Below are 24440 nucleotides of genomic sequence, written 5' to 3'. Positions count from 1 at the left end.
TTGCTCTTGACTCCACTCCAGATAGCAGTTGAATTCTTATTTTCTAAGATGGTATACTAGCATCAGACAAGAGAATTGTGTTATTGTTTCTGGCTGTTAGGATCTAGAATCTACTGAGAGTCTAGAAAGCCTTAAGGCAGTGGTCAACAAACAATAGGTTTAAGTAATTGCAACATAATTTTTATGACCTACAAAACCTTATAAAGTATTTATAAGGGCCAGTATAATCTGGCTCTTTATAGAAATTTTGTCAACTCTTAAAGTAACAGCATACTTTTCACCATCAAATGATGGAGGTATGAAAACTGGAGAGCCATGAAATAGCTGTGATAAGTTAACCAGTAAAAATGACAAACTCTTGAGTCAGAGCACGACCTGACACTCAGGGACATGCTGTGATAATTCTAAACAAATCTATTTTACATAGTTATAGAATTAAGATAGCCAAAATTGAAACTTACTTCATTTAATTCAGATTGCTAAACTAATAATTTATAAATTATAATATTTTAAATACTTTGTAGCAAGATAGAAGGTAGCCACAAAATAATTTATAATAGAAATTCACTGGTTATCTTACTGTAAAATTTTTTAAAGGAATGGTTGAACTTAGAATTTTATTTACTTTATAAAACAGACAACCATTCAACTGTGCAGATTTTTCTAGTAACAACAAATAGCTCATATTTTTGAAGAAGGAAAAAAGAGACATACTTAATATGTCCTTTTGGGTTTTTAAACGAGTGAGGAAGTAGCTATTTTTCAAAAGAAATTTAAATTACCTAATGTATATTTTCCGAATACTAATTTGGCATTTTGTCCATCATTATGTGATTTCTAAAACTCAGAATGAGATCCCTGGTACAAAAAACAAACAAAAACTAGTATTTTAAAACTTAAATACTCTGAAATAATCTGTTTAAAATTTTTTCAAAATAAAAAGTTTTAAGTGTTGAATATTGAGCCAAAATATGGAAACCCTTCTCAGCTTGCAAGAAATTTACTTTCAAATTTTCAGCAAATGCAATACACATAGGTCAACTAGAAATAAGCATCATGCTTGCATGAGGAAAACTAATGCCCAACTTCTTCCATTATATTTCTGTATTCTTTGTAGTGTCTTTTTCAGCTATAACTACTAAAGTACAGTATAAGAACAAACTCATTTACAATTAAATTTTTGGTTCACATTTCAAAAAATATTGTTTTAAAAAATTGTCCCATATATATATTTTTGTTGTTGTTGGGTTTTTTTTGTTTTTTGTTTTTTGTTTTTGTTTTTTTTTGTTTTTTGAGACAGGGTCTCACTCTGTAGTTCAGACTGACCTGGAGCTCAACTATGTAGCCCATGCTGGTCTCGAACTCACAGCGATCCTCCTGCCTCAGCCTCCCGAGTGCTGGGATTACAGGCATGCGCCACCATGCCCGGCTGTCTTATATATTTAAGTGAAAAGCATTATCTTACTATTTCAGTGCATTAGTCAGTTTTCCCATTGCTGGGAAAAATTCTTGACACTCATTACTTAAGGAGGGAGATTTTTTGGCTTGATTTTGGGCCATAGTCATCTGGATCCAAGACAGAAACATCATGGTGGAAGGATAAAGTGGAGGAAAATGGCTTAGATTGTGGCAGACAGAAGCACAGTAGGGAAACAGTGCCACAGGGGAAGGGGAGAGAGATGAGACATAGACCCCCCAATATGACACTTCTATGACCTGTTCAGACATTGCTACAAGTATGCTCTATCAATCCCTGAACCAATCAAGTTGAAACTCCACCCTAACTGCCACATTTAGATAAAACGAAAAGCTGTGTTTTTTAAACTATTAATTCACCAACCATTTAAAAGGTTATAGTTTATCATTTTCTACTTCATACTAGATGCCTTTTATCAAGTTGAGATAGTTCTTGTCTATCCTCAACTTGTTGAGAGATTTCCTTATAAATGGATAAATTTTGTGAAGTGCTATTTCTATATTTATTAGATAAGCTTATACTTCTTTTTTTTTAGTCTGTTGATATGATAAATTACACTTTTTAAATATTGAAACAATCTTGTATTCCTGGAGTAAACTACAATTGATAATGATATACTGTTCTTTTTATATATTGCTTAATTCTGTTTTTAAATACTGTTAGGGATTTTTATGTTCAATTATATGAGTCTAAAAGGATTTAATACCTTCTAACAATTCTACAAGCTGAGGAATTATTCTGACTTTGATTTCCTAGATTCCCATGTACTTCCAATTCATCCATACCTTGAGATTGTTATTTCATGTTGATGTCCTTACAGTGATCACTATTCTGAATGATCATCTCTCATAGTATTGAATTTACCCTTGGAACCAAAATTTTCCATACCTGAAGCTGCACAAATCACCACTTCTGGTTTATTCCCAGTGGTGGAGTGTTTGCCAGTAAGTAGAACACTCTGCCTACATGAAATTTAGAATCCTTTGACAGCCCCTAGAATTCTTCAAGTGACAATAAAAGTAATTCAGGCATCTATCAGGGCCTGTATTTCTGTACTCACTGAGCCATAACACTTTGCCCTTCTTGAAGCTTTCTGCTTTGTTATACTCAAAATTTCACTGTATCCTTGCTCCCCGGTGATGCCCTGTCTTTCCTTTATATAATTATTTTTCTCTACTGGCTTTTTCTGATACAAGTATAAATATGCTCAAATGTGTCTCAAAACTACTTTTAAGACAGTTAAGCAATTTAAATAAATACTCAAATAAATAAACCTTGGCCGTTTAGTTGCTAACCTGTATCTTTCGTCTTCACAGCCAAGTTCTAAAATGAATAATCTAGGCCAGGGATTTAGCTCAGTGACACTGCACCTGCCTCACAAATGCAAAGTCCTGAGTTTGATCCCCGGTACCAAAAACATAAAAATAAAATAAAATGAGCAATCTATCTTCATTATCTCCATTTTTTTCTTTGTCTTTCACTAAGTAAGCAATACAAGCTTGTTTTCACCTCCAACATTCCAAAGATTAAGGGTACCAATGACTCAAGAAGCTTTAGTTACATAACACCTTGGTAGAATATTTTCTCCTTCTAAGACTCTGCTATCTAGTCATGTGGTATCTGTCTCTGGCACTAATATAATCATTCTGTTTTGTCTATGGCTCTGCATCTTGATTATTGATTTCAGTCAAGTTTCTATCATTTTGCTTCTTTGCCTTTAAATATGGTAAGGGTCCCAATAAGACTTAGTGAATACATTAACTTGTTAATCCTATTCATCAGAATAATATGCAGGTTTGAACATTTATTACATGCCATTTAGCTTGCTAAGTGCTTTAGGTACTCTCTTATTTAATTTCATTCTTTTACAGCTTATGTGGGTAATACTAACAGCACTCCTGACGGGCAGCTGCTTGCACAAAGTAAGTGAGAGAGCTGATTTAAGTCTGAGCCTTTTAACAGCAGAACCTGTGCCTTTGTCAGTGACACTGTTAATGCGTATGACTTCTTCTGTCGTCTTTGTGAATCCCAAATCTCTCTCCAGACTTCCTCCTGAGGTTTAGAACTATAGCTATACTGATAAGCTCTGCAAAGCCATCATTTACAGACCTAGATTCATGATCCTTATTTCAAATTTTTTGTCTTCTAATGTTGCTTATCTTAGTGAATACCAAACAACATTCCATACTTTTTTATAATTAGGTTAAAACCATCGTGCTCTCCTCACATGCTATTTCTGCTCTGTAATCTCCAGGCCCCATATTTTTCCCGGTTTATTTCTTATTACCTATCTTCTATAACATAATTTTCATCTCTTCTTCCTGTACCCTGTCAAGCATTGTTAAATACGTAAATAGTCCTCTTATTTTCAATCTTTATCCTGCTCCCAATTTATCCAGCATTTTCTTTTATCCATTTGCAAGCAAGAATCTGATCATGTTATCTGTCCCTAACATAAATTCTTCAGAGACTCCTCGTTGTTAGCAAGGCAAGATTTAATTTTCTTACATGTCAGGGATTTAATATCTTTCACTTCCAAATTCCTCAACTTCATTCCCTGGTAACTCCTCCCCTGCCCCTAAACCCCCACACTTTATACAATAATTGTACTGCTTGAAGCTGCTGGAACAGGCCATATTTTCTCACACCTTATTCTCACAGCTTGGAACATCCTCTCTTCTGTTTCTTCAACTTTATCTGTCAGTTTCCTTTAATAATCAGGTTATGTATTCATCACTTTTATGGTCCCTTCTCTGAATTTTCCAGAGGAATTTTTCTTTTTTCCTCTGTGCCCACAATGCGATATGAATGCAAGTCAATTCCATCACAGCTTGAAGTACAGTACAATTATTTGTTCTTTATTGTTTCTTAATTTTACTTTAATGAGATAGATACTGTATTTTTACCAGTATATGTCCCAATGTATGTATATCTTTAATAAATATCCACCACTACCTATCACAGGTTTCAATAAGAATTTTGACTAATTGAAGAAACATAGAAGAGAAGAGAGTAAAGAAGAGGAAGAAGAGAGAAACAATGGAAAGACTGCTACAATTCTAAGAAACTATTGTTCTCAGTTTCCTTGAGAATATCTTTTCTGTTAAATAATCGTGGATCTTTCATTGCTAAATATTTAAATCGCAGCTGAAGTTTTGAGTCATTTTCGTACTCTTCACATTTACTTAGCCAAGGCTATGACTAAAACTATTTTATGCCTAAAAATATCAAATAATATGCTTTTCCTGCTTCCTTAGTGAGACAAAACATTTCCCAAGGATGTTTATTCTCTGAATATGTTCTGTCTCTCCTAGTACTTAGATTTCATTTATCACTTTACTCTTCCTTAAACTGTTTTAATTTCCTTCCCGAAAGTAGACTTCCAAGGCCTATGCCTGCTCTTGCTCTTATTTGCCTCTTGCAGTTTTTCCTCTTAATTGTTCTTCTTAAAAACCAGATTCTTATTTTCCCTCCCTTCGACTTCTATTCTTGTAATTCCTAATTGAAAAGGAGAACTACATTTGGATTTCTCACAGTTTATATTCTGTACTTAGGAACATTATGTTTATATAATAACCTAACATGAAAGGTTCCTAATTGTAGTGGCTGCAGAATTCTTTCAATTATAAAGAAAGCCTTTTTCTTTCTATCATCAATAACAGTTGTATTTTGTTCTCTTGATTTTCAAGGCACATGAATCTGTCCTCAATTACCCACGTAGAACACCAGTATTTCAAGACCACCTCAGACAGCATACGCCCTAATGGCTTGCTATTCACCTACTTTCAAAGCCCAGTAAGAGATGAAGGATTTACAAAAGTTTTCAATGGAAATGATCTCCACTGAAAACCCTAGGTAACTTGCTTTTTTTTTTATTAAATTAGATCTCTGGAAGGCTGCATATTTGTACCGTGTTAAGTCTTGCATGGAACCAAGTACACTGTTGTTTTTAAAAACTCTTGATGTTAACAGAAGATTGTTAGAAAAAAAATCAGGCATTCACTTTCATATTTATTGTTTCACTTGTTTATAAGACTATTGCTTTTTCTTAAGTAATATAACTTAATATTCTCTCCATAAAAGTGGTAAATGAGATATTTCTTTTGGAATTTAGTTGCAGAGAATGAATAGGCTTTCCAAAATCATTAGCATGATTTAATACTTTTTTCCTGGTGATATTTATAAATATTGTATTTCTCCTCCATTGCCTGCCTCACTGCTTGCTGTTGTGATACCCAGAACAAAATATGATGCACACGTAGTCCGACTATGTCTGTGCTTTACAATTTTGGGGCTTTTTTGGTAATGCTTTAATAGCACTTGCCACATCGTCATACAAAAGAACATTTGAGTTTGATATGCCAGCTGTATTTTAATTATGTTACAATAATATTCAACTATTAAATTAAAAAATTATTTGTGCATTCTTGGGGGGCGTTGAGACAGGGTGTCACTCTGTAGTTCAGGCTCGCCCTGAATTCACTAGCTGTCTTCAAACTGTAAGAGATGTTCCTGCCTCAGTCTCCCAATTGCTAGGGTCACAGGCATGAACCACCACATCAGGCTTATTGGTGCACTCTTTAGAAACATTTCACATACAAGCAGTGGAGCACATAATTAAACTATGTTAAGCCCTGGGTTTGGCTTATTTTATCCCAGATTTGGTTCTGACTCTCCATTTAATAATTGTATTGTATATGTCTTTTAGTGCCTCAAAATATATTTGCTACAGGGATTCATAAATGCCACTGGCAAAAATCTAAGTGCAGCTAGTTTATATTAGAAAAAAAAAAAAGAAAAAAGAAGTGAGTCAAATCTATTGGTCTCATAGCTGAGGAATCCAAGAAAGACCTCTTCAGGTATAACTGGATTCAGATCCAATGATACTAAGAGGTCTCAGACTTTAATTCTTTGATCTTTCAGCATTATCCTATGCAGATGAGATTCTTGGGCAGGCTCTCTCCAAGTGCTGGTGCTGTGCAGCTCCAGGGTGTTTATCACCAACTAGTTTAGCAAAAACTTCCATGAAAAACAATATAACAAAACAAAACTCTCCTTTCTTCTACAAAAAAAAAATCTTAGATCTGTCTCTCAGCTCTGACCAGAGTCTAGTCACCATTACTGACTCAATTACTGTGGTGTGGTATTTGCAGTGATGTGACTGATAAAGCTAAGGGCATGCAACTTGGGAGAATGGGCGAGTCCCACCCACATCACATATGACAATAGTGGTCTAGATAGTTTCCTAAAGGAAAAGAGGCTATGGTTGCCAGCAAATGGAAAATAAGTGCCAGGTAATTTAAAGAAGTCAGTTGTACATTACAAGTTAGAGTGCCAGATTTAGGGGGAGGGGATGCAAGATATCTTACTACATTTAAATTTCAAATAATACATGATTTTAACATAAATTGCTCATGCAATAGTTTTGGAACAGTTTATATTAAAATTATTTATTATCCAAAGTTTAAATTTAACTGAGCATTCTGTAGTTTATCTGATAACCCTGCCACAAGGTATGTAAATAAATTCAATTAGAAAAGAACAAAACATGAAAGATTAAGGTTAACATTAAGGCAGTAGTTATAGAAATAAGCTTATACCAGGCTGCCACTTAATCCATCCATAATTATAGATGGTGTAAGTATTACATCACTGCAGTAAAATATTTATTGATTGCACTACCAGCAATTGAACTCAGGGCCTTCACTGAGCTATATCCAAGACTCTGTTATTTTTTAACTTTAAGACAGAGTCTCACTAATTTGCCCAGGCTGGGCTAGGCATATAATTCTCCTGCCTCAGCTTCCCAGAGTGCTGAGATTACAGGCATGCACTACCACATTAATTTCCATTATCAAAAACAAGTTGATCTCAATATTTTAAGCAACTTGCTCTCATTTCATTTTCCTAAGTTTGGCTGATAATTTAAGTATGTATGTTTTCTACCTTTTGGACTGTTCATCTGGATAAGACCTATCTTAATTAAATATTTGTACTTATTTGTCACTTTGGAATATGTAAAACTATATAGGACATTTGGGTTACATTTCCATGGCAGTAGCTGCTGCAATACTTCCTCGATTCATACTGAGACCAAGAATCTCAGGATGTTTTTTCCTTATGTCATTTCACACACTTGTGCAAGGCAGGTGGATTCATCTGTGTGTCTTGTGTGTCAGCACCACCTTGATTTTATTAATAGCAGTGCAGTTGCCATTTGAGGAGGACGTCAGTCTAAGGATTGTGCCATTTCTTTGGTCAAGAAAATCCCTTAGCCTAGGTCAAGCCAAGGAAACAATTCTAATCTGAAAGTTGAGTTTCAAAACGAGTTACTGTGGAACCAAAAAAAGAAATTGATTCATTCTGATGGTAGAGACCTCAGGAGATGGTCCGTGAATTCCTTTTGGCATGGTGCTAGGCAAGTGACATTGCCCTTGTGTCTAATACATGTATGAGCTCCACCATCCTTCTGATTTTTCTTGTAGTCTCAAGTCTGTTTCTAATTTTAGAGACCCACAAGCTTTTCTAAAGAGATGTCATATCATTTTGACATTTTAAATTGTATTTCTCATGTCAGTTTATAAATTCAAAATAAGGATCTATCAATGCTACGTAGAAAGTTCTATGATACTGCCACGGGGAAAGTAACACAAGTAATGAGCTTTTTACCTGTGTCTGTTTAAAATTCCCCCAACCCCAGTCAACCAAGAGGGTCTTCCTTTTCTCTTACTGCATTAAGTATCTATTATGTTCAAGATGCAGTGTAAAGCTCTGAAGATTAAGAAGACACTTTGGGATTTTACAGTTTCATAGGAAGTCAACTGTGAGATGCAGTTTAGTGGGTAAGCTGTGTACAGGCGTAGCCACAGGATCGGCAATCATGGAAGAGAAAGGACAGAAGGAGTAAGCAAAAGGAAAACTTGAATGGTGAAGCAGATCCAGCAAAGTTTTGGCACATTCAATAAAACCTTTGAATTTTTCTTCATGGTATCCTCAAAATGATGTCAATTAGTCATTGATGTGTGCTGCCCGAAGAAGCATAGCCTGGAATGAGGTGGCTGTCTGCAATGGAAGCTGTCCTCTAGGGGGCTGGCAGCTGAAGGATGTTTGTCAACAGCCCTTCATGCAGCTGGTGTAACAAGTTCTCCTGGGAGCAGGATCTGAGTGATGCATCACAGTGTCCACTTCAGTTAACCACCGAGTGCAAGAGATTAGGAAATACAAACATCAGTCTACTGTGTAATTTACATAGCCATATGGCAAATAATGTTACAGAGTAATTATAGCTGCTTCACGTCCATAAGAAAAGAAAACAAAATTTGGACCACTTGCTAATATGAAGAAAAAGGTGATACAGACAGGTTTTTTTGTTGTTGTTTTTTAATTAAAAACAAAGTAGTCATTATTGTTTATCCAGTTTCCAACTGATGGGCAAATGGGCTGTTTCCAAGTTTTAGCTATTACAAACTGTGCCTCTATCAACATTGGTGTGTATATATCTCTGTGATATGATTCTTTTAATTTTTTTGGAAAGATACCCAGCAGAGGGATGGCTGGATCAAATGAAACCTCTAGTCCCAGCTCTTTGAGGTATTTCCGTATTGATTTCCATAGTTGTGGCACCAGTCTGCACTCCCACCAACAATGGAGAAGGGTTCCTTTCTCCCCACAACCCCGCCAACATTTGTTATTGTGTGATTTCTTGATAGCAACCATTCTTTGTGAGGTGAGGTGGAATCTCAGTGTTGTTTCCATCTGCATCTCTTTAATGACCAGTGATGTGGAGCATTTTTTCATATATTTACTTGCTGCTTTTACTTTTTTGTTTGAGAAATGTCTGTTCATTTCAGATGCCCATTTTTGAATCAGATCTTTATATTTGGGGGGTGCTGATTGTTTTGAATTCTTTATATATTCTAGATAATAGTCCTTTGTCTGAGGAACAGCTGGTAAACATTTTTTCCCACATTGTAGGTTGTCTCTTAGTTCTGTTGATGGTTTCTTTTGCAGTGCAGAAGCTTTTTAATAAGATGAGATCCCACTTGTTGATTCTTTCTGCTAAATCCTGTGCTACTGAGGATTTGTTCATAGAGTCTTTTCCTATGCCAGTGTCTTCCAGAGTTCTGCCTAACTTATCTTCCAGCAAGTTTACTGTTTCTGTTTTAATATTTATATCTTTAATCCACTTGGATTTTAATTTAATGCATGGCGAGAGATAAGGGTCTAGTTTTAATATTTGGTAGGTTGAGATCCAGTTTTTCCAACACCATTTATTAAAGAGTCTATCTTTCCTCCAGTGGGGATGGTCAGTTCCTTTATCAAAGAAGAGGTAGCTGAATGTGTCTGGAGTTGTTTTTGTGTCTTCCAGTCTGTTCCACTGATCCTCAAATCTGTTTCCTTGCCAGTACCATGCTGTTTTTATCACAGTGGCTTTGTAGTATAGTTTCAAATTGGGAATTGTTATACCCACTGCCATGTCTCTGTTGCCTAGGATGGCTTTTGCTATTATAGGGCTCTTACGGTTCCAAATGAATTTTTGGATTCTTTTTTCTAGTTCTGTGAAATATAGTGTTGGAATTTCAATTGGCATTGCATTGAATCTGTATAGCATTTCCGGTAGTATGGCCATTTTCACTATGTTGATTCTTCCTACCCAGAATCAGAATATCTTTTCCATTTTCTTATATCCTCTTCAATCTCTTTTTTCAGAGTTCTGTAGTTTTCAGTGTAGAGGTCTTTTGAATATTACTCAGCCATAAAGAATGAGAAATTAGTTTCATTCATAGGAAAATGGATACATATTGGGGATATACTCCTAAGTAAAATAAATAAGTCACATGTGTAAATACTGAATAGTTTCTCTGGTGTGAATAAACTATAATAGTACATAAGATCCTAATGATATAATTGACAATGTGATATAGGAAGAAAGGGGCTAACGATGTAGTGAAAGTGGGAAGGGTAGGGGAAAGCTAATAAGGGAAAAGAAAAACTATGAGAAAATGAAAAAATGGAAATAAAGTGGTTGTAACAGTGGAGGTGAAGAGGGGGGTGAAGGGAGGGCAGGAACAAGGGGAACAAATGAGAACCAAGACCTGTCATGTAAAGGTACAAGATCTCAATAATTAATGTAATTGTACTGTCTACCTAAGGTGTACCAGTAAACTCATGAGGGGGAGAAAAAAGAGACAGTTTTTTTAATACTAAAAGTTAGGCTGAACATAATATCAGAATAAATTGGATAAATATACCTCTATGAAACATTCACTACATTGTTCTTATTCATATTACTTTGTCATGAGCAGGGGAAATGTCACCAGTAGTTTGTCTGTGGACTGGCATTTGGAAATCATTGGGATACATAGGATATTTTAAAAAACAGCCCTCATGGATTTCCAGGAAAGACTTGCAGGAAAGGTAACATTAAAATGGGACAGTTTTGGGAAGATAGATAGCAAAATGCATCAGGGAAGAGGCTTCTAGCTGAGTACTGAGTGTTGGCAAAGGCACCAAGATTGGGACTGGCAGGATGTGATCACACAAAAAAGTATGATCCTGCTCATTAGGGATGTTAGTCACAGAGCGAGCACTGATGACTAATTGAGAACTGAAACTAGAGTTCATGGGGTCAGATTATTCAGTAGATAATGGGGAAGTAGTGTAGATTTGTAAGCAAAGACTTTACATGATTAGAACTGTACTTTATTAAAAGTAACTTAGCAGGAAACAGATTTTATTTATTACATGTACTTAACATAGATTATGTGGCAGAGATTCTGTGTCTCCTTATGAAGCTATTGTTTAAGTCTGTGAACAGTAAATGGAAGGCATGAATTAATGATATGGCACTGAGAATGTACAGAAAGAAATAGATATAGTAGACATTAGGAACACAGTCACCAAGATTTGGCAATTTATTGGGCTGTTCTGTGACGTAGGAGAAAGAGCTAAAAGGGAAGGAAAAGACAGTGTTATTTTCATTAATAGAAGTAGAGTAAGGAAGAGATAGATTTTGTAAAGAAGATTAGAAGTCCAGTTATAGGCACCATGAATTTAAGTATTTTGCTTAGCGTAGACTGAAGGGATGTTTTATCTCTAAAAAAATACCTTTTCTTTCTTGCTATTGTAACATGGAGAGTTCAGCTTTAACTGACAGCAAAATAAAAACATGCTCTTTTTTTTCATAGTAGCATGTTTACTGAATCTCTTGCATATGGGAACTTTTTCTTCACGCTTGGTTTAAAAAATTTCAGTAAACAGTCTCCCAGGTAAAATGGGGTCTTCCTATATGTAGATTTCAATGACTATATATTGTCTGTTGTACTTTAGCACTATTGATATTTTAGTGCATATTTTCTTTTACTTTTATATATATATACATGTAAACATAGAGGTACAGATATAAATTAACCTTTATAATGGTAGATAAGTCTCTTTACTATTGACCCATGTTTGTAATTAATGGAGAAATGGAAAATTGATGGTATTCTGACAACCCTGTAACCAATAGTTTTGTCCTCATTATCTAAACACTATCCTTAATTGTATAGCCTCTGGTGAAATTTATTTTTTGTACTTATCTATGTTTACCTCATGGATTCATAGTTACACTAAGAAATCGTCCTTGCTAAGTATCAGGGAAATCTGTCAATTGCAAGTCTCTTGCATAATTTTATAGCTATTGCTTGTATTTGAAGTTGTGTATAATCTCAGTTCAGTAAGCTTGTTATTCTCTTCAGCTCATCATTCATATGTATTGGTATTCCTGTATATTTCTTTCATATATGTTCAATTGCTGGAAATACACTATAGTGCTTCATCTCAGAATTAGAATACTGGCTGCATTTTAGAACACCTTGGTTGTTATATTTAACTTTTGTGCAGGGTAATTTGCACATGATAATTCTTGGTTTGCTGGTTAGATTTCTGTGTGAATGTGGCTGATCACATATCAATCATTATTTCTGTGAATGTCTATGTTTTTGGATGACATTAGATTTGGATTCAGTAAAGTAGATCACTGTTCTCAGTGTGAATGGGGACCAATTGCTCTTTTGATGGCCTAAAAAGAATAAAAGACAGAGGAAGGAATATTTAGTACCCTTTGCTTTCTACCTGCCTCCTTGAGTAAGAACATCTCATTTCACCTTCAGCCATCAACTCTTCTGGTTCTCAGACCTTCAAACTTGAGGTAACTTACAACATTGGCTTTCCTGAGCTGCTAGTTTTCAGACAGAATGAGAGAGACTTCTTAGTCTCCATAATTAAGCCAATTACTAATAATAAATCTCTTTTTGTTTATATATAAAAAGCTAGTGGTGAGCCACAGTCCAAATTCCAAAGCCTGATGTGTGTGTGTGTGTGTGTGTGTGTGTGTGTGTGTGTACGTTTCCTACTGTCTCTATTTCTCTGAAAAAATGGTAACTACTATACTACTTAAAGAGAAGTCACTAATATTGGAAGGAGAGGTGTTATTGGATAAAATCCAAAGGTAACAGCACTACCAGTCATGGTTCAGTCATGGTCCAGTGGACATGAAGAGTGCAGGTTTTAAAATTGGGGCATCTCAGTGAGTGGAAAAGACATTGTTGTGGGTACCGGGGGATGCGATACTTGGACATCTATGGATGTCAAATCCAAAGAAGTAAAATCTCAACCCCAAAGATTGGAAATTTAGAAAGATGCAGTTCTTCATCTTAGTGGTGGGAATGAGAGCCAAGGCAAAGAACAGAGAAGGAAGCCAAGGGTTAGCACAGCAGCGATTCACTTATCTGCTCTATGTCACAAAGAAAGTGTGACGTGAAAGAGTAAATAAAGTCAGTGGTAAGGGAGATCTCTTTATTATGGAATTATACAAAATTAGTGTAGAGCCAAGCTCTACTTGATAAAAGCTCCTTGGGCCCTTTGTGCTTCAGACCAGAAGCAACTGCAGTAGCATGGACTGATCAATTTTTCATTTTTTCAGGTGCTTAAAGTACTGTTGGTACTTGGTACCTTTCATCATATACTTGTGGATATGAATTAAATAAAAAATACTTTCTTTTCATAAAACTCTGAGCCACTTTTAGATTGTGTCCAAGATAAGTATGTTTTGATTATGAACAGAATGTTTTGTTATAAAAAGTATTCAGTGTGGAAAATGTGTTAATGAAAATCAGAATTATTTTAATTCCATTATGAGCTCATTTTCCCAGTCTCCTTGTTTTATGCTTCTAAAACTGGAAATGTAAGACAAGCAGTAGGGCAAATTTCTTCAGATATGTTTTTGTTTATTTCTATAATTTTTGTTAACTTTATTCTTTTTCTCTTTTTACTGAGTTTATTGGTACAATCAAGGTCTACAATACAGTTACATTCATTACTGGGATCCTGTACCTTCACATGACGCTTCTTGGTTCTCATTTTTGCCCCTTGTCCCTGCCCTCCCTTCACCCCCTCCTCCACTCCCCATTTATAAACTCTTTATTTCCATTTTTTCATTTTCTCATATTTTTTCTTTTTCCTTATTTCCTTCCCCTACCCTTCCCACTTTCCCTACACCTTTGGCCCTTTTATTCCTGTTTCACACTCTTAATTATCCCATTAGGATCCTGTTTACTATTATAGTTTTTCACACCAGAGAAACTAGTCAGTATTTACACATGAGTGCTTATTTATTTCACTTAGGAGTATATCCTCAATACGTATCCATTTCCTATGAATGACTCTAATTTCTCATTCTTTATGGCTCAGTAGTATTCCATTTTATAGAAAAACTATATTTTCTTTATCCAGTTTCCCACATATGGGCAGATGGGCTGTTTCCAAATTTTAGCTATTACAAATTGTGCCACTATAAACATTGGTGTGCATATATCTCTGTGTTATGATTCTTTTAAATCTTTTGGAAAGATACCCAGCAGAGGGATGGCTGGGTCAAATGGAACCTCTAGACCTAGCTCTTTGAGGTATCTCCATATTGATTTCCATAGTGGTTGCACCAGTCTGCACTCCCACCAACAATGGAGAAGGGTTCCTTTCTCCCCACAATCCCACCAACATTTGTTATTGTGTGATTTCTTGATAGCTACCATTCTTTGTGGGGTGATGTGGAATCTCAGTGTTGTTTCCGTCTGCATCTCTCGAAAGACCAGTGATGTGGAACATTTTTTCATATATTTACTTGCTGTGTTTACCTCTTCATTTGACAAATGTCTGTTCATTTCAGATGCCCATTTTTGAATCGGATCTTTATATTTGGGGGGGCTGATTGTTTTGAGTTCTTTATATATTCTAGATAATAGTCCTTTGTCTGAGGAGCAGCTGGTAAACATTTTTTCCCACATTGTAGGTTGTCTCTTAGTTCAGTTGATGGTTTCTTTTGCAGTGCAGAAGCTTTTCAATAAGATGAGATCCCAGTTGTTGATTCTTTCTGCTAAATCCTGTGCCACTGAGGATTTCCTCATAAAATCTTTTCCTATGCCAATGTCTTCAGCAGTTCTGCTTAATTTATCTTCCAGCAAGTTTAGTGTTTCTATTTTAATATTTAGATCTTTAATCCACTTGAATTTTAATTTAGTGCATGGTGAGAGATAAGGGTCTAGTTTTAATCTTTGGTAGGTTGAGATCCAGTTTTTCCAACACCATTTATTGAAGAGGCTATCTTTCCTCCAGTGGGGATGGTCAGTTACTTTATCAAAGATGAGGCAGTTGAGTGCATCTGGAGTTGTTTTTGTGTCTTCCAATCTGTTCCACTGATCCTCAGATCTGTTTCTTTGCCAGTACCATGCTGTTTTTATCACAGTGCCTTTGTAGTATAGTTTCAGATTGGGAATTGTTATACCCGCTGCCGTGTGTCTGTTGCCTAGGATAGCTTTTTTTATTCTAGGTCTCTTATGGTTCCAAATGAATTTTTGGATTCTTTTTTCTAGTTCTGTGAAAAATAGTGTTGGAATTTCAACTCTTATTGCATTGAATCTGTATAGCATTTCTGGTAGTATGGCCATTTTCACTATGTTGATTCTTCCTACCCAGGAGTAGTGGATGTCTTTCCATTTTCTTATATCCTCTTCAGTCTCTTTTTTCAGAGTCCTGTAGTTTCCAGTGTAGAGGTCTTTTGTTTCTTTTGTTAGATTGATTCCCAGATACTTCATTTTTTCGGGTGCTATTGTAAAAGGAATTGTTTTCCTAATTTCTCTCTCAGTGAGTCTGTTATTTGTGTACAAGAAGGCTATTGATTTTTGGGTGTTGACCTTGTATCCAGCTACTGTGCTAAAAGTGTCAATTAAGTCAAGAAATGTTTTGATGGATTTTTTTGGGTGTGCAATGTAGAGTATCATATCATCAGAAAATAATGACAGTTTAACTTCTTCCTTTCCTATCTTTATTGCTTTAATTTCTATCTCTTGTATAATTGCTATGGCTAATGTTTCCAGAAGTATATTGAAGAGGAGTGGTGATAGTGGGCATCCTTGTCTTGTTCCTGATTTTAATGTGACAGTTTTCAGTTTTTATCCATTTAATATGATGTTGGCTGTTGGTTTTTCACAGATAGCCTTTATTAAGTTGAGATATAGACCATCTATTCCAATTTTTTGCCAAGTTTTTATCGTGAATGGGTGTTGAATTATGCCAAATACTTTTTCTGCATCTATCAAGAGGATCATATGGTTTTTGTCCTTGACTTTATTAATATAGTGTATTACATTTATTGATTTATGTATATTGAACCATCCTTGCATCCCTAGAATAAATCCAACTTGGTCAGGATGTATGATCTTCTTGATGATCCTCTGTATTCTGTTTGCTAGTATCTTATTGAGGATTTTTACATCTATATTCATTAAGGGGATTGGCCAGTAGTTCTCTTTTTTAGTTACATCTTTCCCTGATCTGGGAATCAAAGTGATACTTGCTTCCAGGAATGAATTTGGAAGTATTGCTTCCCTTTCAATTTCATTGAAAAGTCTGAAGAATAATGGCAGTAGTTCTTCTCTAAATGTCTTGTAAAATTCAGCAGTGAATCTATTAGGACCTGGGCTTTCCTTTGTTGGTAAATTTTTAATTACATTTTCAATTTCACTGATTGTAATTGGGGTGTTTAAAATGTTTTTATCTTCTTCGTTCAACTATGGTAATTCATAAGTATCTAGAAATCTGTCCATTTCTTCTGTGTTTTCCATTTTATTAGAGTACAGGTTCTCATAGTAGGTATAAATGATCCTCTGAATTTCTGTTGTGACTTCACTTTTTTCAATCTTGATTGCATGGACCTGTGCCTTTTCTTTCCTTTTTTTGATAAGGTTTCTTAAGGGTTTATCAATTTTATTTATTCTTTCAAAAAACCAACTCTTTGATTCATTTATTTTTTGTATCATTTTCTTAGTTTCCATTGCATTGATTTCTGCTCTAATCTTTATCATTTCCTCTCTTGTTTGAGCTTTGGGTTTTTCTTGCTCTTGTTTTTCTAGGAGTCTAAGAGTCATCCTTAGGTTGTTTATTTGAGCTTGCTCTGTTTTTCTAATGTGGGCATTCAGTGCTATGAATTTTCCATGTAGAACTGCTTTCATTGTGTCCCATAGATTCCTGTATGTTGTATTGGCATTTTCGTTTATTTGTAAAAACTGTCTGATTTCTTTTTTAATTTCCTCTATGATCCATTGATTGTTCAGGAGAGTGTTGTTCTATTTCCATGTGTTTATGAAGTTCCTATGGTTTCTTATGCTCTTGATCTCCAGCTTTATTGCACTTTGATATGATAATATACAGGGAATAAATTCAATTCTTTTGCATTTATTCAAACCTGTTCTGTGAGCTGGTATGTGATCTATCTTGGAGAATGACCCACGTGCAGCTGAAAAGAATGTATATTCTGATATTGTGGGGTGGAACACTCTATAGACGTCTAGTAAGTCCATGTGTTCAAGAGCTTGGTTCAGTTCTAGTAATTCATTGTTGGTTTTTTGCCTAGATGGTCTGTTTATTTGTGATAGTGGAGTATTTAGATCCCCCACTAAAATTGTATTAGTGCTTATTTGGTTTTTCATGTTACTTAATATTTGTTTTATATATTTGGGGGCATTTATATTTGGTGCATATATGTTTATGATTGTCATTTCTTCCTCTTGAATTGTTCCCTTTACAAGGATATAGTGGCCTTCTTTGTCTCTTTTAATCAGTTTTGATTTGAAATTTACTTTGTCTGTGAATAAGATTGCTACCCCTGCTTTTTTCTGGGCTCCTGACACATGGAGAGTTGTTTTCCACCCTTTCCCTTTCAGTCTATGGGCTTCTTTTTGTACTAGGTGTGTTTTTTGTATACAACATATTGTTGGATTTTGCTTCTTAATCCATTCTGCCAATCTATTTCTCTTGATTGTTGAATTGAGGCCATTGACATTGATAGTTATAACTGATATGTACTGACTTATTATTGTCATGTTATTGTCCTTTTGTTGACTCTTTTAAATCTTTTGCCCTCTTCTTTTAGTTTCTTGCCTTGGCTATTGATTTGCTCTGCTGGGTCTCATGGTGTTGTGATCTTCATTGTTTTTTTTTTTCAGCTTTAATTGAGTTTATTGATACATTTTAGGGATACAGTACAGTTACATTCATTGTTGGGATCTTGTACCTCTACATGACAAGTCTTGGTTCTCATTTTTTCCCCTTGTCCCTGTTCATTGTCTTTTTCTAGGATAGTGTTGAAAATTCCTTGTAGTGCTGGTTTAGTATTCATGAATTTTCTCAAGTGTTCTTTGTCGTGGAAGTATCTTATTTCTCCATCCATTTTGAAAGAGAGTTTTGCAGGATACATCAGTCTTGGCTGGAGGTTGTTTTCTTTTAGGACTTGAAATACCTCATTTTGGGCTCTCCTTGACCTGAGGGTTTGTTTTGAATAGTCTGCTGTGATTCTGATGGGCTTTCCTTTGCATGTGATTTTTTTCTCTTCTCTTACTGCTTGTAGTATTCTGTTCTTCTGTTGGGTTTCTGGGATCTTGATTATTATATGTCTAGGTGTAGAATTTTTTTATCGTGACTAGTTGGAGTCCTATATGCCTCACTTATCTGTGTGTGAAATTCTTCCCCTCTGTTTGGGAAGTTTTCTGTCATTAATTCTGTGAACAGCTTTTTTAGGTCCTTTGTATTTTCTCCTGCTACTTCATGGATTCCTATCAGTCTTATGTTTTTCTTCTTTGCATCTTCTAGGAGTTGTTGGATCAGTTTCTCATTATCCTTTACTGTTTTTAAGAGACCTCTCTTTTCACTGTCACTGTCTGTGATCCTATCTTCTATATCTGAGTTTCTATCTTTTCAATCTTTTATTCTGTTGCATACACTTTCAATAGAGTTTTTAATCTCCTGGATATCTGTTTGAATCTGTTTAATGGATTCCTTTTCTTTCCTATGTTGGGCATTCATTTTTCCATTTCTTTCTTATTCTGGGCTTTCATGGCTTCTATTATGTTCCTGAGCTCATCTATTTTTTTGTTAGTTTCTGTTCTAGAGTCTCGAATCATGTCTTTCATTTTGCTCACCATCTCTATGGTTATCTGGGACATTATTTCTGTTTTAAATTTTTCTGGAGCTTGATTGATCAGTTTTGATACTTCCTGTGCTGTGAGTTCTGAGTGTCCTGGAGGTTCACTATCAGACTTTTCAGCTTCCTTTACCCTACTGTTTGCCATTGGTGAACTGGAAGTTTGTCTTTGTGGCTTGCTAAAGTGTTTTCTGATCTTTATTTTTGCTGTTGGGTTGCCCTTGATTCAATCTCTGGGTCATTAAATCTTCCTGATAGTGTTTTGTATCAGCCTTTGATTCTCTAATGACTTATAGACATTCTCATTTTTATAGTTGAGACAACAACTCATCAGATCAATCCCTATCCTTTATCCCAATCGATACAATCAGGAAAACAATAGGATAAATCACCACCCTTTATAGCCAGCCATGCCTCTGCAGAGTGCATCCAAGGACTGGCACAATCAGGGAATCTGAGAGCGGGAGTGGGGGGTGTGCTCAGCGGCACCCACGCGGCTACCCTACTGGCCCTGGGTCTGGAGCAATCAATGGTGCCCACAGGGAAAGGTGTGGCTACGTGGACCATAGATCGGCCTGGACAGTGGAGGGAGAGCTGAAGTCCAAGCCAGCCGCTTTCCCAAAACTCACCCTCCTGGTGCTGGGTCCGGAGCAATCATTGGCGCCTACAGGAAAAGGCACTGGTTCTGGATTAATTTAAAAATATGACTACTCAGTAACCTGGAAAGCATCAACTCAAAGTACCTGTTTGGTAACATGCTTGTTAACTTTAAATAGTGAGAAAATCACCTGAATATCTAAAATTCAAAATTATTACCTTTATTCTAAGTACTATTTTGAAATAGATTTCCTGCGGGAGACTTATACAAATAATATAAGGGACTCTACTAGAGTCACCAGTTGTTCTTTTCTGGTCACGTTTCTTCATCACCTTCCTCCTTCCTTTCTTTATTTCCATTTATCTATTTTTTACATTACCACTTTTTTCATAAGCCATTGGAGAGGTAGGAGGATATATTATATTTCTTTATCCTTAGACATATCAGTATTTTCTAAAAATAAGGCTTTTATCTTATAAAATCAAAGTGATAAAATTCATGAACTTTAAGACTAATTAATGTAATGTAATTATATAGTTATAATACATATTACAATTTTATCAATTGTTCAGGGTCCAATTTAGAAGCATGCCTAACAATTAATTGTTTTTTTTTCAATTTCTTTTAGTCCAAAACAGTTTTGACCCCTCCTCCCCTTTTTTCTGTCTTTCATGGCTGATATTTTAAAAAGTCCAGACCAATTGTTTTGAACAATGTTTTTTTCCTAGTGATGAGATACAAGTCATGAACATTTTAACAGGAATACAAGAGCAATATCATGATCTCAAGCATTATGTCAATACCACATAATTTCTCTTTGTCATTTTGGTGATGTCCATTTGGTTAAAGTGAAGTTCATTAGGTTTCTACACTGTAAAATTTTAATTTTTCCTTTATAATTAATAAATAACCACCATGGAAGTCTTTGACTATCTAAATACTGCATGCCTTTCCAAAGTTTTACCCATATTTTTAGTTTATCTTGATAATGTCTCCTAAATTAATTACACTGCTTCATATTCTTTAACCAAAAGATATATTCCAAGAGATTGAATGCAGAAGATACAACAATATAAATGGATTCTGATAAGCCAACTTTATGGGAAATAAAAAAATGAAATAATTATACTTTCCTCAAAAGATTATTATCTTGGAAAAATTAAAGCTATTTACATACAAATATGTTATTCACATCAATATGCAACTGTTTTACATAAGGTTCCAGATTCCACATTTCAATGAAATTGTTTTGTTAAAATTAGTTTATAAGTATTTTTAAAAATAGGCAAGAACTTTCTGAACAGAATGCCAGTTGTACAGGAAATAGTTCTGAGAATCAACAAATGGGATCATATTAAATTAAAAAGCTTCTGCACAGCAAAAGAAACAACTGAGTGAAAAGACAACTTATAAAAAGAGAAAAAAAATTGCCAGCAATTCCTCAGACAGAGGACTCATATGTAGAATATATAAAGAAAAAAATTTAAAAGAAAGAATCTTCAAAACAAAAGACTCAACCAAAAATGGGCAAGCAAAATGCATTGACACGTCACAGAAGTACAGCTGGCCAATAAATACTTGAAGAAGTGCTCAATACACTGGCCATTAGAGAAATACAAATTAAAACAACACTGAGATTCTATTCTACCTTAGAAAGAGTGGACATCATCAAGAAATCAAATGATAACAACTCTGAAAATGCTGGTGGAGGGAAAAGGAGAACTTGTATGCTATTGGTAGGAATGTAAACTAGTACAACTACTGTGGAACTCAGTATGGAGATTACTCAAAAATAAAAACTAAAAATTCCATTTGACCCAGCTATACATCTTGTAGGTATCTTTCTGAAAGAATTAATGATGTCATATTACAAAGATACATGAATACTTATGCTTATAGCAACACAATTCATAACAACTAAACCTCGGAAGTAGCCCATACATCCATCTAAAGGTGAATGGATAAAGAAAACATCATATTTATATACCATAGAGTACTGCTCTGCCATAAAGAAGGATAAACATAAATATAGTCTGATGACAACATCAAAAGCTAAAGTAGAAAAGGCCTGAAAGAAGCACCTGTGCCAAGTGGCCCCAGGCCTAAGTTTCAGGGAGGCATACTATTCAAGGGGCATGGAAGTGTTATGAAGTCCTCCAGGCCAAGAAGGAAGGACATCAGGACTGTTGAGGAGTAAAGGAACAAGAAGAAAAGCTCCCTTCTCCTGTATGTAGAGGCCCTGATGATTACAAGTCAACCATGGAATAAAGCAAGCTTTGATCTATTAAAGAAGCAAAACCAAAAGGATGATGGATGGGTGGATGGATGGATGGATAAAACAGAAACAAACCCAACAACCAAAACAAAACATGGAGAAAGGATTGCTTGATTCTCCTCAGCGTTGCTGAAATACAGTTCCCTGAGCAACTGCTTCTGAATACAGCCTCAAAGAAAATTAAAATGCTGTGGACATATAAAGGGTGTAAGTATTTCAAGGCAGAGAATTATTTGTGCAAATCAGAAATACTGAATAAATTCATGTAATTCCCTATTCCATGCTGCTTGGGTATAGGCTAAGATGATGGAGTAAATAAAATTTAAAAAGAAAATTGAGAATCAAATGTAAGGGTTCTTTAAATATTATTTAAGGAGATTGAAAAATAACCTATGATTTTAACTATTATGACTTTATGACATAAGTACTTTCAGTACTGGACAGACAATCCTTTTAGAGTCTGATGAGAAATTTCCATAGGCATATTAATGTTCATCCAAAGAAATAAAGTATGCTATCAAGGTGTAGGGGAAGTGGGAAGGGTAGGGGAAAGGAAATAAGGCATAAGAAAAAAATATGAGAAAAGGAAAAAGTGGAAACAAAGTCTTTCTAAATAGGGGAGGATGGAGGGGCTGAAGGGAGGGCAGAGTTATGAGGAAAAATGAGAACCAAGATCTATCATGTAAAGGTACAAGATCCTAATGATGAATGTAACTGTACTGTGTACTTAAAAAGTGCCAGGGATTTAGCTCAGTAGTTTGGTGGCCTGCCTTGCAAGTGCAAGGATCCGAGTTCAATCCCTGGTACCCCCCCACAAAAAAAAGTGCCAATAAACTCAATAAGATTAAAAAAAAGAAATAAAGTATGCCAAATCACCACCATACACAAGAGCTTTTGGACATTCCCTTTCAATAAAATGATTGTCATAAACTATTTCAGCAAGAATTTCCTCCAGAAAACATGGGCCACTGAGTATGTATGCATGTATGTATGTATATGCATTCATGTAATGACAATAGTTTCCCATTAGTATAATTAATTTTCCTGGTATTTTAAAGTATCGTACGGTTTGGTTTTTTGAAACTCTTTAACACAGGCTATTTCTGAAAATGAGATGTAAGACAGTTTAGTTTAAACTATAACTTACAGATAAACCAGAAGTTAATCACAGACTTTTTATTTACCATATAATAGCAGTATCACAATTGGTTTTTAAAGCTCTTGGAATGCCGGTAACCTAGAACCTTACATTTTTGCACTAGTTGAGAAGTTGCTCTATTGAACTAGAAAATGACACAAGTCCCACACTGACCTCACTTAATGGGTAACCAAAGGGAAACAGAAGTTTAGAGGTTTCACAGCTGCTGACAAGAGTCAGTGGAAAAGATTATTTTGGAATATTCTTACTGTTGCTAAAGAAGGGAATTAGAGAGGTCAGAAATAAGAAACTCAGCAAAAAAAACAGGTCAGTCAGAATTCAAAACTGATTACCAGGGAGTTACATTGTGGTTAAAAATCTACAGTATTTAGGCAACTTTATTTAGTAATGTTTATACCAAAGGATTTTCACTGCACGTATTTTGCTACAAATAAATTTGCTCACCTTAACTCTCTACAGAGCTTTATAGACCACATGTGTTTTGATTTGCACTTGCTGGTTTTCATGATAGCTTTTAACTCCCTTGAAAAAACAAGAAGCCTTCAGGGTGCAGGAAGCGTGGTGGTCCCTGGGTTGGATTAAGTGGTTGTTGTTCTTGTTACTGTACATACCTTAGAGTAAGTCAGACTCATAGTTGAAACCTCCCCCACTAGCAAGCAGAAGCCAGTTAATTGTGTCCAAGTCCATTATATTGATTATAGCAGAGACAAAAGTTGTTTTTCTAATTTAAACCAGATGACAGTTAACGTTCATTTGCTTTAATACTTGTGCCATGAGCAATTACTGTAAAATTAAACATCTTGATTTTTTTGAACAAATAAAAACACTGTCACTGAGATTAAATATCATAATGCCTTTTACATGGCGTAGTGGAAAGTTTATGAACTGAAATTCAGAAGACACTTTTTTCCTTCCTTCCTCCCTCCCTTCCTCCCTCCTTCCTTCCTTCGATTAACCTTGTCTAAGGCAAGTGAACTTGCACAGTTTCAGTTTCATTCTTTTAAAATGAAGTGAAGGGCTGGGAATTTAGCTCAGTATTTCAGCTGCCTTCCTCTCAAGCACAAGGTCTGGAGTTTGATCCCCCATACAAAAAAACAAAACAAAACAAAACAAAACATGAAGATATACATGTCACTGTGATGTGAGGATCAAAAGAAATATTGCGTATGTCAAAATATTTCATTAAAACAGCAATGTGCTCTGCTGCTTTATTTCCCATCCCATCTACAAGCATCTCTCCACTTTCCCTTTGCTTCTTGAAGTTCCTTGAATTCAGGGTTGGATTAAGATATGGGACACAGGGAAAACCTCAGGTGGATGCCGATCTAATGCTACACATCCCTGGATTGCTTTGAAAATATGTCACCAGCTAATGCAGGCTTTGACCTGCTTTTCTTGGCAAAATGTAAGATTTCA

At 35.4% G+C, this 24440-nt stretch overlaps 1 protein-coding gene across 5 annotated transcripts in view; it reads left to right on the top strand.

The window, feature by feature from the left end:
* Positions 1–24440, top strand: part of LOC104869956 (hyaluronidase-4-like) — a 63922-nt gene that overhangs the window by 1178 nt on the left and 38304 nt on the right. For 4 of the 5 annotated variants that reach the window (XR_004514984.1, XR_782409.1, XR_004514985.1 and 1 more), the window contains exons 1-3: positions 2269–2421; positions 3349–3399; positions 5167–5332. The gene's annotated coding sequence lies outside the window, so the exon portion shown is untranslated. Of the gene's footprint in view, positions 1–2268; positions 2422–3348; positions 3400–5166; positions 5333–24440 lie in introns of those variants that run through there. The other variant, XM_033758000.1, reaches the window with a different exon arrangement.

Source organism: Fukomys damarensis, unplaced genomic scaffold (assembly GCF_012274545.1).
Source record: "Fukomys damarensis isolate Sample0158 unplaced genomic scaffold, DMR_v1.0_HiC HiC_scaffold_4, whole genome shotgun sequence".
NCBI lineage: Eukaryota > Metazoa > Chordata > Mammalia > Rodentia > Bathyergidae > Fukomys > Fukomys damarensis.
This window is presented reverse-complemented; position numbering and strand designations above follow the sequence as displayed.